This window comes from Parus major, chromosome 21, assembly GCF_001522545.3.
Source record: "Parus major isolate Abel chromosome 21, Parus_major1.1, whole genome shotgun sequence".
NCBI lineage: Eukaryota > Metazoa > Chordata > Aves > Passeriformes > Paridae > Parus > Parus major.
The window spans coordinates 5,349,514-5,363,736 of record NC_031789.1 but is presented as its reverse complement, the minus strand read 5'-3'; the positions used below and the strand labels follow the sequence as shown (position 1 = coordinate 5,363,736).

The window sequence follows — 14,223 nt, the reverse complement described above, 5'->3', positions numbered from 1 at the left end:
CTGCTGTCACATCTGCCCCAACAAAAATAGGACAGTTAAGACATTGGAACAAACCATCTGCTCCTCTGTGTCTCTGCTACACAGACTGTACAAAGCCTCAGAGATCAGCTAAAAGCAAAATATTCATTCTTTACAACCCTGTAAAGGATTTTTATCCAAGCCCCATCTAAAAACCAGAATACGTTTAATTCACTGAAATAAGAATTTAGTGTTTAAACAGCACAATGATCTTCAGCAAGAGATTAAAAGAGCACTGTTAGAGTAAGTTTAGCTATGCCATGAAAAACAGCTGCTTTCCAGAACCAGTCTGAAGATAAGAAGCATTTCAGTGGACCTTAAAAATCAACAAAATATATTACATGCATACAGCAGATAAAAGATACTCAGCAGAGATTAAAATATGGTATTTCTCTAATCTTCTCACCCAAAATAGTCTGAGCAATACTTCATTATCCAGCCCCAAAATCAACATGCCCCATCTTTAATCAATGTGCAAGCAGCTGCATTAGTTTTGATAGCAATTATTTATGCCCTGAGTAGCTCATTGATTTCTCCCAATTGCTGTATTTTGATATGTACTGTTTGTACAAAATAATGTACAGAAGAACAAGAAAATCAAGGCTGAGGCTGAAAAGTCAAGTAACACAGGAGACCTTGAATCCATTAGACTGAGAAGTGGTGTTTGGGAACACATAAGACAACAATGCTCGGTGCTGATAGGAGAGAACAGCCCAGGGCCAGTATCACAGCAGAAAAGCACAAAGGTACAGCAGGAAATACCAGCTTTCATCTTTGGACATTCCTCTTCCCAAGGGATCTGCATGATCTCTGAAAACATCTGCCATTAATATTTAAGTATCAGTTGCACTCCTGCAGATAGTATCTATCTTGTTAGATGAGCAAAATATAGAGGAAAACATGATAAACAGGAAAAAAAATAAAGTTACACCAGGGAATTAACTGATAAAGACAAAACTGAAAACATCAGAAGACAACCCCACCTATTTTATGGAATAAAATACGTGCAAAGTGGTGCCAAACCAGCAGCCAGGTAGGTTGTTTGAGCCCTGGAGTTCCTGAGGTTCTGCCCTGACCCTGGAGGCTCAGCACAGCCTCTGTGGATGAGCACCGGGTGCTTGTTTGGAGCTGCTGAGGGCTCCCACCTCTAACTGCTGTGCCCAGAGCTTCCAGCCCCACAGGAAAGTTCTGTGCAAGCTCCCCCACCCTACAAGCAGCAGTGAGCAACTCAGTGGGATAAACCACAGCACTTCCTGAAATGCTGAACTTCAGTACTTCCTGAAATGCTGAAACTTTATCTACTGTCCATGGCTAGAAAAAGAAAGGGACAATTTAAGTCAAACAAACCAATCTGACCTCCTGTCCAAAGTGTCTATGTATTTTGAGTTTACACACACAGAAACCCACCTCCCCAACACCTGAGGCACCTACTGAAGACCCCACTACTTTGTCAACATTTAAATTTATTGAATGGTTCCAGTTCAGTCCTATTTTCTGTGAGTACTACACAGCACTTCCAGCAAGAAACTTGCACAGTGAGTTTGCAGGCACTGGCCAGATAATATATGACAGCTGCAGTGAAATGCAGGACTTGGTAACCTACAGCACAATTAAACTGCCATGAGCATCAACCAGCCCATTCCTGATCTTTGTACAGACACCACCTTTGTTACACAGACAGCAGCCTATCCTCAGAGTCCTGCCACTTCACAGAGAATTTGCAACAGGAATATCAAACATATGTTCCAACAAAGACAGCCCCTTAATTAGTACAGTATCAGCTTATTTCAAGCACCAAGGGTTTCAGCAGACTATCACATCTACTTTGTTTTTCTAGACAGAGAAAATTACCACACCAACCTCCCAAAGCATTTGTTAGGCTATCTGAAAGACAACAAAGTCCCACAGAGTTTTGGGAACCAAAATAATAAAATGCAAAAGGACCATAAACAGATTTATTCTCAGCATCTTGAAGCAGGCGTAGGCCTGCTCTGTTTAGCTCTGTTATGTCATTTACTGGAAACAAAATGTATTAAATTTTGTATTATAGTTGTAAGTATTTTTTTATATTTTAGATACTGAAACACAAGTTTACTTTCTTATTTTGAGATCCAAGCATTGTTATCTTTAACACACACCTTGAACCACTTGGTGTTAACCAAGATGTATCAGCTCAAATGTAATTTAAATAAAGTTAAACACGACAGAACTTCACACATATGACTAAACCAGACATTCTGCACTGGGTTCCACCACAAAGATCTTACTAGAAAATATCAGTATTGCAGACATTTCAAACTAAGAAGTAAATTCAGGGACTTCTGATCAGTACTGTTGACAGAGTGAACATTGCTGCCTGGCCTTACAAATTTTACTACTGAAGATAACCAAGTATTGACTTTTAAGATCTCTGCATCAACAAAAAAAAGGCACATTTATACTATCTTCTGTATGGTTTTAACCTTGGAGCTTTAACCCACCTCCTATCCCTCATTTGTTTTGGTAAATCACTCAAATACCTACAAAACTCCTAACAGCTAGGCTGAATACAAAATATTTTGGGTTATTTAAGAGATTTAATTTCTCCAGTTACAGAAGAGAGCCGCATTTCCCACAGATTACAGAAGGGCACCAACACCCCAAGCTTGCAAAGCACATCTGAACAGGACATTTGATCTCCAACATCTGTACACTCAACATCCTGCCCAGTCACCCTCAGGAAAAGCAACCTGGGATAATATCCTATATTAACACAGATGTGCCAGTGAGAAAGTCCTCTTAGTAAGGAACACCCCATTAATACTGGGCATGTGTATTTCTGTATGCATGAAAGTTAAACACCAATTTTGAGGCACACAATTAAAGATTCTTCAGTCAGCTCAGTGTTGGAAATTTCAACATTTCACAAAAATAAAACAAAACCCACTCAGCTTGTCAAATAACTTCATGGTTTTGCAAGTAATTTAAGATAACCTCTATTTATTGACAGATTTTAGTAAATCCTAAAATGGCAGGATAAACACAAAGCACACGTGCCTGAGAAGACTTTTAAGATGGTTCCTTACATCTAACCCAAGCCAGGCAAAAAAGCCGGAAGTGCAGTAAGAAAATTGAGATGTACAGAATGTGCACCTCTAACAGTTCAGCAGAAACGCTTCTTCTTTAAGAAAGAAAATAACTGGCATCAGCTGCTGTAATTAAGGTTACTGTAACAGAAGACAAGGCATCCCTTTCCTGTCAGTGAAGGCCAACACCCACAGCTGCATGTCTCAAAGTCATACAGAAAGCCTTGAAATTTCTTATTTATTCCCTCATCCCCAATACAGTTTCATTTTGTAATGAGGATGAGCCAAATCAACACTGATATCTGAACTGATAAAATATTCCCAAAACCTACTTTCATACACAGCATGCCAAGTCTGGATGGAGCTCCTGAGTTTCCAGAGAGAGTATTTTGGTTTTACTTTATTTCTTTCCTCTTTGCTGGAGGAAAAAAAGAACAAGCTTAAAATAGTGACAAAAATCTATACATAGCTTTGAATATAGGACCATGTTATATAAACCTAGAAAAAATTATCTCATCTATCTAATTACAGATAATTAATATTTTCTTTTTTGGGGGAGTGCTGGTAGGCATTACTGCAGTTTTCAAGAAGACATCAAAAATATTCTCATCTGAAAAAAAACATGATAAACATAAATGGCATGAAATTGTAGGCAAACCTTCAGATCAAGGTAGAAACAAAAAAAATATTTAACTATACACAGTTCAATTAATCTTTGTAACAGCTAGAATGTATTTCACTTTAAACAAAGACCCTTTAGAAATTAGTGATTTGACAAGCTGATATGCTACCTCCTCAAATTAATACACTTATTTTTAATGAAGTAGTTTCAGGCAAACTACTTATAGAAATGAATTACATTTCATATCAAAATGCAACTAGTTTTTAAATCAGCCTCTTTCCCTTCACTGTATTATATGCTACTATTTTTTCCCTCATCAAGTTCTAAACACAATCTATGAAAATAACTCCAAGATTTAGCCTATCTTTACCACCTTCAATTACAGAGCTACCTTATAGCTCATCTCCTTTAAGCTCCCTCAGATCACCTTCCTCAGGTCTTCAGCCTCATTTTCACTTATCCATTATTAGGATTCCAAAATAGACACAGCACAGGATGATCAAATTTTAACCCTTCACTCTAATCAAATGCAGAAATAACTGCAAGTCTTCCCTTCATGATAAAAATGCCTTGTTTTCAACAATTCTTAAGTACTATGGCATATCTGACAGACGGAATATTCATTAATCCAAAGCCAGGTCTTCAAAATGTCTGCAACACCTTCCAAAGCATTCCAATTTATACCTGCTGGAGATACTTTATTGAATTTTAACAAGACTTAAATCCAGCAATATCTCAACATTTGCTTTTTAACTGCTTTCTCAAGCCCTTATTCTTGTGTCCACCCCCAAATATCAATAACCAGGTCCATGCGTAACACCTGGACGTATCTGTATTTTCTGCCACTTTTGGCCAGTGCTGAAAATCCTGGAGAGAATTTAGAAGTTATTATTTCCACGGCTCCTTACAAATTACACTTCCATAACATCCCCAAAAAACTATTTTTTTTTGGCTAATGCATAAAAAAATTCCCATGCAGGCATCTAATTCCAGCATCCCCACTAAAAGCGAGCGTAAGATATACATAGCAAGCAACACCATATCTTGGCTTCTTCCAGATGGCACACATGAATATTGTCATTACTCCCTAGCTGGGTTCAAGACAGAAAATTCCTGCATTTCTAAGAATATAGCAGGCAAGGCAAACATCACCCCTGTAGCCAGTACACTCAAACCCTTCAGACAGGTAGAAAAACTCCATTATATTTCAAGAGACTAACAAGTCATAACATTCTACACCACCTCAATAAATGCAGTGGACAACTATTAGTACATTCAAACATTAATTCTTTTGTATTTAATACAAATGAATATTCTTACATGATATTAATTGCAACAAACTCATTTTAGAAGGTCAGCTATTAAAAAGAGGCCAAGATCTGATTTTTATGATCAAAAAATTATTTTTAAGTGTGTATTTCTATTCCAAGTCTAATCGTCTCCTTTCTCTCTACTCAGAAATCCTCTACTATTTTAATAAAAATGCAGTATTCTGCCTCAAAACCTATCTTGAAGTATCCATATTTTTACATTAGGAAGCCTTCCACAGTAATTTACGTCGATTGTTTTGGCATCTCAAGTAAAGGTACTGCTCATATCCAGCTCAAAGCTTTTAAAAACCTCTTAATGTTCTGCTCAACTACCAGTTGGCTCAAGTATCTATGGATTCTGCATATGTTTCTGTTTGGTGAAAAACAAATCCACACTCACAAAATCCCCAGCACACTGGACACCCTGTGAAGAAATAATAAATTGAGACACTATGTTAAATATAAACACAGGGGCTTGGGGGTATTTTTGTTGTTTATCATGACCTTGGCTAATACTAGTTCCAACTTTATCAGCGGGGAGAAAAAAAAACATTTTGAATGGAGTATGTATTCTTTTTTCAGTCTGTACTTAAAGCAACCAAAAGACTCCCTTCAAAAAATGTCTACTTTATCTTCAGTCACATCCTTAAGAAACATTTCATTAATGCAAGAATGCTGCTTTCAAGGTTTATTTATTTTTTTTGGCAACATAACCTGTAAAATCGTGTTAAAAAAAAGACCCCATCTTTTTTTCTGCCATGACCACAGGCTTGTGAGAGACTCCAAGGACAACTCACCTAAGGGTAATTAAACTGGAATGCCCAATTTCCCATCTCAACTTGCTCATAACAAAGCAGTGCTAAATGCAATTGCTGAGACAATACGGTGTGCCATATGGCTAAAACTGGATATTAAAATTGAGAATATCAATTACAAATCCACTAATGCTGAGAGCCAAAATCCATGGACAGTAAGAATTTAATCCAATTCAGTGCCTAGAACATGAGCTGAGCCTGGAGGAGACGAATCTACCACTGGTTTTATGGAGCACAAACAACAAAGCCCAATTTTTTAGTGCAGTAACTATAAAACCAGCTGAACCCAATACTTGCTTAACATTCCCAACCACAGCTCCAGGCCTGGTAGGAACCTACAAAAACAACAATAGTTTCAGATGAATTGGCATCTGGTTTTCCAGGGATTGAGAAACTGCAACTAAGTTACTATTTAAGAAGCAGTTTAGCTGTTTTCCACATGACAAAATTGAAGCCCCCAAAGCAACAGGAAGTTACACAGTGCAGCCAACATCTTGCTTCATTTCAGGAAAAGGCATCCTACAAACACAATATATATTTCTACTATAATTAAAGGGTCTTGAAATTGCATTAATTAAAGGGTTTTTTTATTCTAAGTAAACTAGTTTAATATTTTAAGTTTTAAATTTTTAATAGCTATGCAGTGTTTCTTCTGGGATGATATTAAGAATAATGCTACACAAAATTCTATCCACTCCCTGATTATAGAAAACTTCATTGATTACTTACACAAGAATTCTCATTAAATCCAAATAGAAGCATCTCCACATTTCCATGAGGCACAGCGGTGATTTAAAAAACGCTTCTGCTAAGATTTCCTGTGGAATTTTAATTTACCATGTTGTCAAAGATTTCATGCTAGGATGCCTGCTACATACTGACTTAGCAGCTGCAAGAACTCAACAAGGATAAACGTAATTTATCTTACCCAAAACAGAATCTCATTTCACTTTGCTCCTTTTTGATCCTGTACTAAAAGGCTGAAGTAGTAGTAAAAAAAAAAAAGCCAAGTAATTTCAGGTTTAACAGGACATTAACATCAAATGGAACTAACAGTTTACTGGACAGTACTCTTAATTAAAAAAAAAAAAAAAAAAAAAAAGCTCTTGAAACACCAGAGGAGGAAAATGCACTCAGCTAATTTCAGCTTTTCTTTGGTTTTGGTGCTTTTTGTTTTGGTTTGGGTTTTTTTGTTGTTGTTTTTAATAAAAAAAAAACACCAGCACCAGAAGGCTCAAATAAAAATCAGCTCTGCTGCTTCCCAGCTTCCTTCTGCATCAGCTACAGCTGGGTTACTACAATAAACTAACAAACAACTGATTACACATTAAGTAATAGATAAACAGTACTAAAATGTCTGAAATTATCTAAAGTTTGGAGGTCACTTGAATACAGGGGAGACATAACAAGCATTTCTTATTTTTCTTGCTGGGAAGCGTATTGTTTTAAGCTTGAGTTCAGTATATCAAATATTAACCAAGCTATTTTATTTAGGCTACCAAAGTTAAGGAGTTTGGCACTATAGTGAAATACCACAGGAGTTACAAATCAAAAGTCTATTTTTCTCAAAAGACACTAAAAAATACACATAAAAGGCTTCAGAAATTTGTAATGTCATTTTGAAACAGACTACTCAGACACAGAGCTGTTTTAACATCCCCCAAGCCTTTCTGATTCTTGCCCATTAAAAGAACAGTTATCCAAAGGATGGCAGTAATTCTAGGTCAGCAGCAGTCTTAAACCCTCCACAAATTTTGAGTGTTCTGAAGCAGACAGGAGACTCTTCCGTGTCACAGAAAGACACCTGTATGCAAAGGCTCTCATCTTATGATTACCTGGCCAGCAGAGACCCACGGCCCAGCAGCCTTTGTATACCTGTGCTCTACATTTAAAAACCTTTTTTAGCAACAGGCTTAATACAAGTGAGGAAGATTTTGGTGGTGTTAAGCAGGTACTGCAAGGTAAAAACAAAAATTGTGTCACCCCTTTATTCAGTTAAGAGCCTGTGTGAACATTTCAATAAAACTATTTACTCCTCCCACCTATTTCCTATCTGGAGGAGCTCACAAAAATTAGGAAAAAAAAACCCCACAGATTTCTCACAGCAATCTTCCAAATGCTTCTCTTACCCCCACCCCAGAACAGAAGAAAGCAAAGAGAACGAGAAAGTAAATCTACAACACAATTACGAAATAAGATCTACTTTGGCAAAGCTGGGGTGAGGAGGAGTTGAAAAATGAGAGCTGCCTTGCTGCAAACGCCATCTTGTTGCAGCTACTGGGCCCAGGCACAGAGAGATCCATTCATTCACAGCAAAAAGAAAATCAAACAGACACCCTGGCTAATCTGCAGCCACCAAAACAACTACACTATTATCACCCCTTCTCCTCCTCTCCTCAAGCACACAAAGGAGAGAAATAAAATCTCATCTATCACATTTAGGGACGGATTTAGGTATTAACACATCATCTTCGTTTCCTCACACATATTTCACATACACATCGACAGCATTTTGTCTTGATTCACATCCTCCTGTCCAGATCAGCTTAAAATATGGGATAAATTTCTCACTATTAACTGCTGATATCCTACAGCAGGTAAATGTTTAATTTTTCGGTCTTAAATCACCTCTCCAAGTTGAGCCAACAATTCTCAAAAGCTGTTTCAATAATCACTTAAGCCTTACATTTACAGTCCTTTCCTCCTATTTCCTCCTGTGGAGACAATACATAATAACGTGGCAGTCGGCACATCCTAGAAAGGATGCCTGGTTTAAAACGAGTCCCAGCCATGACTTTGTTAAAGAATAATGAAAAATCACATTCGTTAAAATTTCAGTTCATCTTCAGGAATGATAAATTGACATCTTACAACAACCTCTACATCATTCTGATTTTCTTCTGGACAAGATTTTTTTGTTAATAAAACGCCTCATCTCTTTCATATTTACACGCAAGGCTTTACACGTCTTCGTTCCCTACAAAGCTGTAGGATTAAAAATCCTACACTAAAATTCAATATTCCTCGTATGGATAAAAAAATAACGCTGAAATCCTTTCGATAAAAAGCTAGGAACTGAAGCATTTCCAAGGAGAAAACTCCATCTTTTTATTGTAGCAAACACCCTCCATGATCTTCATCATCGCTGCTACGGGCACACAAAAATATGCAGCACCGTAATACATGGGGGAACAAATATGCGGTTTGAATCCATCCTCTGTTCCGGTTCTAACGAGAACAAAACCTTCTCTACCCCTCCCTCGCCCAGCACACCCAGCATGATCCCCTTCTGCGAGCCCTCGGCTGGCTGGGGGTGCGGGAAGCAGCCTTACCCTGTTTGTCTCACCCCCGGCTCCTCTTTAATCAGTTTTCCACCATTACAGCAGCCACACTACTGGATTGTTGTTTTTTTTTTTTTTTTCCTTTGAATCTCTCTCAAAATAGTCCCTCTGCCGGCTGGATCGCTCGGGATACTCGCCTTTTGTGGCTTAAGACAAAACCCCAAAACCGTCTAGCAAAGACCACTACAGCATAATTACAATTAAAAATGGAACCCCGCAAGATCCGAGGTCTCCTCCCTTTTCGCCTGGAAGCCTCCGAGAGGGAATCAGTCCCACCCCCACCTTTTTCCCCTCCTCCTCCAGCTACAAACACACTTCTTTTTTAGGGGAAGCTGGAGCCCCAGGAGGTGGGAAGCGCGGGGGAGGGGGGGCTATTTCCAACCCCGCCATACCGAGGGTCGCCGAGAAGGGAGGCGATGAGGAGGGGGCGGCCCGGGAGGCCCCCAGTGCAGCGGCGGAAGGGGAGGACAGGGGAGGAAAGGAGAGGGAAAAGAGAAGTGCGGCAGGAGGAGGAAGCGCGGGGGAGGGGAAGGAGCGAGGCTGAGGGGGAGCCGAGGGAAGATGGCCCCGGGGTGGGGCCGGCCAGGACTCGACGGGCGGGAAACGCGTTCTGAGGGACCCCGGCCCTCCCCACACCCCTCACACGATTACCTGCCCTCCCGGCCGCTGCTCATGAACCGGGCCGGTCCGTCCGCCGCCCGCGGTCCTGCCCGCGTCCCGCCGGCCTGGGGAGGGAAGGGGGGCGGAGGAGGAGGAGGAGCAGGGGAGCCGCCCGCGCTGCGCCCGGTGGGTCCCGGGGAAGGCGGCAGTGCCGAGCGGGAAGGAGGGATCCGCGGGGGAGGGGGTGTCGTTGGGTCTCGACTCCTCCTCAGCCCGCTTAGCTCCCCGCAGCCATCGAGCAGCGACAGCCTGGGCGCGGTGAACCTCCCTCCTTCCCTTCCTCCCTCCGCCCCGCCCGTGCTGCCCGCCCGGGAAACCCCGGCTCGGCTCCCACCCCGCCCCGGCCCTCCACCCCGCCGCTCCCCGCCGACCCTCACCGGAGGGGCCGCCGCCCCGCCCTGGCCCCGCACAGCCCCGGCCGCCGCAAGCCTCACCGGAGGCTCCGCCGCCTCCACCGGGCACCCGCCCAGCGCGGCCGGGAGGGAGGGAGGGAGGGAGGGTGGTGCGCGCTCCCGGGTGCCTCGCGGTGCGCGTTCCCGCGCGGGCAACGCCCTTCGCCCCCTTACGCTGGCGGCGGCCGCGCGCTTGCCGCCTCCCGCCCTCTTCCCTCGGCGAACAAAGGGCGAAGGCGGGCGGCGGGCCCGCCGGCCCTGCAGGCTGAAAACAAGTCTGAAAGAGCCGCATGGGAACAAAAAGATGTGAAACTGAACCCACAAATGGTGTTTAAGCTCAGGGCTGGGAGAAGCAGAGCCTCCGCACCACGTTAAATGGGAGCGCTCCGGGCTGCAGACGAGGAAAGAGGCCACAGGCCTTAAAATGCTGCTCACAAGAGGCTTGCAATCAATAAATAGCTTCATATCTAGGAGCTGGGCCTGGTTAGTCTGGAAAGAGAAGACTGAGGAGGGATTTCATTAACGAATAAAAATTTTTCCAAGGCGTGTCAGAGGATGGTGCCAGACTCCTCAACGATGCCCAGCGACAGGACGAGGAGCAATGACTGTAAACTAAACCAAGAGTTCTGCCTCAACATGAGGAAGAGCTTCTTTCCATGAGGGTAGCAGGGAGCAGCTGCACAAGGAGGGCATGGAGTCTCCCTTTCTAGAGCCATCCCAAATTCATATCCACGCTATTCCTATTTCATCTGCTCCAGGTGACTACTTTAGCCAGGGTGATCTGCAGAGGGCCCTTCCATCCCTAACAAATCTGTGATTCTTCTGTGATCGTTCCCTTAGGAACTTGACAAGTAGCAATTATGTAGCTTAGAACTTCTTTTTTTTCCAGCTTTACTTAAAAAGGTACTCAGACAGGCAAAGTTTCCAGAGCATTCTTTTCATATTCTCCTCACAGTATCCATGACTGCTCTGGAAGCGTTTGCATGAAGGAGAAAGTAGAGAAAAAAAATAGTAAGCATAAAAATTGCAATTGCTGTCTTGCAGACGGGACCTCACGTAAACCAGGCAGGAGAAATATTACCAAAATGGAATCATTTTCCACTAGAACTCATATACTGAAACCCTAATTAATATTGAAAAGTAAGTAGAGATACAGTATTGCATCACTTTCCTTCTATCACAGGTCTTAGTCTGGGGGTTTTCCCAGTATTTGTGTATACCCGACTAAATTGTGAGATTACTTGGCATCCGAAGTAGGTTTATAGTAAAACAACCCACAGTGTTATAGACAATTTTCAATTAAAACCTATCCAGCACAAGTACATTGTAATAAAATAAACAAAAGAAAAAACAACAACACAAAAGGTTAAAGAGGCAGATATTTTTTCTGCACACTTCCCTAGAATTTAAACTGAAGTGTTCCCTTCTGTAATGCTTTCTGAAGGGAGGTATGGTTACCTTTAATTAGCAAAAGAAAGAGCTGGTTTGCCAACTAAACTGTAGGAAAGTAGATTGGCTATTATTCCGGCTGTCTGTTATGAAAAACTACTAGATCCTGGTGTGGTTAAGGCTTTGATTTATAATAATCAAGTGTTTGTTTTTAAGTAACTTTTATGATGCACTAAAGCTTTAATTCATCATCTTGAGATTTACAAATAACAAAATAAGGAATTTACTGAAATTAGAATAAATTATTCTTGAATTACTGTCCCAAATTGCTAATATAACCATCAGGAAATTTCTGTTCTACCCCTGAAATGTGGACAGGAATTATCCTATTAAAATCTCATCACACTGTATGCAAATGGGGGTGTCAGTGTTCTTGAGGCTAGAGATTCATCCAGCATCCCCATCTGCCTACAGATTTCAAAAGCAGTTATACACAATATTTTAGTCATTAAATTTAAGTGAGATTTATAATAGGCAAGTTGCATTTTTTTATTATTATTTTTCATTTTTTTAGTTAAAGATTGCGTCTAGGCTTAGCAGAGATTAAAATATCTTTTTGGGAATACACCATTTATGTGGAAAAGAATGACCGCTTAATACATTAGGCAAAAAAAAGGTACTATAAATAAAGGATTTAAAAAAAAAAAAAAAAAAGAAAATTCGTTGTTTTAAAAGGAAAATTCTCAATCTTATGATGTTTTGTGGAAAATTTTCAGCTAGCAGTGGCTCATACAGAAAAAATCTGTAGTGAAAAAAAAATTGAGATTGATAACAAATAGAAAATCACATTTTGCTTCTTTGAGTAAATAGCTGCATTGAGTTTTTTTATTCAACTAGAACAGTTGCAGTGTGAATTAATTATATAATAAATTACATAATTATATCATTATAAACCAATGCATGTTTTTTTTCCCATTGCACATTCTTATCATACAGATCCTGCTTTTCCTCCTTAGATTTCTCTTACATTATTTTACCAGTGGTGCAATTCTAATAACTAAACATGGTTTGGGTTGTTTTTTTTTAATAAAATACACATTCAGATCTTATCCTCTCCTAGGAATCTCTATTTTGTTCCTTGCATTCTAATTTTTATGCATTCTCTGTTTCATGACAGCTAAAGGGAATTTGTGTCCACAGGTCTGTGCTCTGCCAAATGTTCAAATCCATGGAATTTGGGTAAGGAAACTGGATCAGTCAGAAGTATTTATGGCACATTTACACACAGCCAATGCTTTCACCGCACCTATTCTTTTGTAGAACTACAACTGTTGCAATAGTTCCTGTTTCTGACGCAGTGACTTAATTATATATTATTCTTCAGTGAGAAGTTTGATTGATGTACAGTTACACTGCTATTATGGGGAGGTATCCTGAGGATTGAGAATGGTTGTTTACAGAGGGGAGGTTGTTCCAGGTGCGGTGGGTGGGCTTTGGTTTGGTTTGTAAATCTCACTTGACAAAGTTTTGCTGCATTTTAAAACCTGTCAGAAGAATCCTACATTTCTGTGTGCCACAATGTGGTTTATTCTGCTGTCCTTGTAGAATCCTGTGCTGGAAGCTGCTGTATAGGCATTTTCTTATTTTTTGTAATTTCTTTTTAGTTTTTAATCTTAATTTTTCACGAGATCCATGAATTGCCATAGTTTGTACTGTTCACTGGATGAATGCACAAGTCCCTAGAATTAAGTGGACTTACCAGATAGAAGTTCATCTGTTTCTATACACTGCAAAAATACTGTTTGTAACTAAAAGTTTAGTTGAAAATACCTGTGAATACTTGAAGATTTGGTATAGATAATTAATAAACCAAATTTTAATGTTATTTTGTTAGTCCACTTTGAAGTTACAGTTTTGGTCCTGGGTTAGAGCTACAGAAAACCTCTCTGTAGAAAGGTTGCTCCACAATTCTCCATTGCAAAATTTCTTTCACCTTTTTCTCAATCAGCTGACATTAACCCCTTTGTAGGGAGCATCCTGAGTTAGGTGAAGCTTTGGGCAGTTTCACTTCTTAAAGTAATTAAATTTTTCATACAAATACCACTGTTATAATCAAAATTTACATGCTACCTGAGTGAAAATACTGCATGATTCTTATGGTAAATCAAGATGATCCTGGTCTCTGAAACAATAACTGTTATCAAACAGGTATAAATTATGCTTTCTACAAAAGAGTGAAAAATCAGCACTTCTCAAAATTGCAAAGCTCCTCAGATGGTATAAGAATACTGCTTAAGTAATAATTATGTTTTGCCTCCTTTCTTTGTAACCTCAGGTATGTATTTTTAATAGACTAGCTCAAAGCTCCACCTCATATTCCAGAATCACGCCATTTCCCATCCCATAACATTTTGTCTGCCTTTGTATCCTTTGATTCTGTGAACCCTGGAGAGAGCCAAGGAGACAATCACGAGATTTTGAATTATTTTGAAGTTCTCCATTTGGTCCCTAAAGCAAAGCAGAACTCTCATTTCTCCCGACATTGCATCGAAATTAAAAGAATTAAAAGAAACCTATACAATGTCTAAACTTCAGCTGTGCTTCAGTCCTG

The 14,223-nt window shown here is 40.1% G+C and overlaps 1 protein-coding gene and 1 long non-coding RNA gene across 9 annotated transcripts in view; one reads left to right on the top strand and one right to left on the bottom strand.

Moving 5' to 3' along the window:
• Nucleotides 1–10,110, bottom strand: part of GNB1 (G protein subunit beta 1) — a 34,838-nt gene extending 24,728 nt beyond the window's left edge. For 4 of the 6 annotated variants that reach the window (XM_033519209.1, XM_015648362.3, XM_033519210.1 and 1 more), the window contains exon 1: nucleotides 9,823–10,109. The gene's annotated coding sequence lies outside the window, so the exon portion shown is untranslated. Of the gene's footprint in view, nucleotides 1–9,162; nucleotides 9,256–9,822 lie in introns of those variants that run through there. The other 2 variants (XM_015648363.3, XM_033519211.1) reach the window with 2 other exon arrangements.
• Nucleotides 10,111–10,268: 158 nt separating this feature from the next.
• LOC107213671 lies at nucleotides 10,269–14,206 on the top strand. Of its 3 annotated transcripts, none has more exons than XR_001524783.2 (3): nucleotides 10,269–10,981; nucleotides 11,268–11,363; nucleotides 12,813–14,206. It is a non-coding gene; the product is annotated as an uncharacterized LOC107213671 (long non-coding RNA). The 3 variants fall into 3 exon arrangements; XR_001524784.2 differs by having other exon boundaries at nucleotides 12,790–14,206; XR_001524782.2 differs by having other exon boundaries at nucleotides 11,268–14,206.
• The last annotated feature ends 17 nt before the right edge of the window (nucleotides 14,207–14,223 follow it).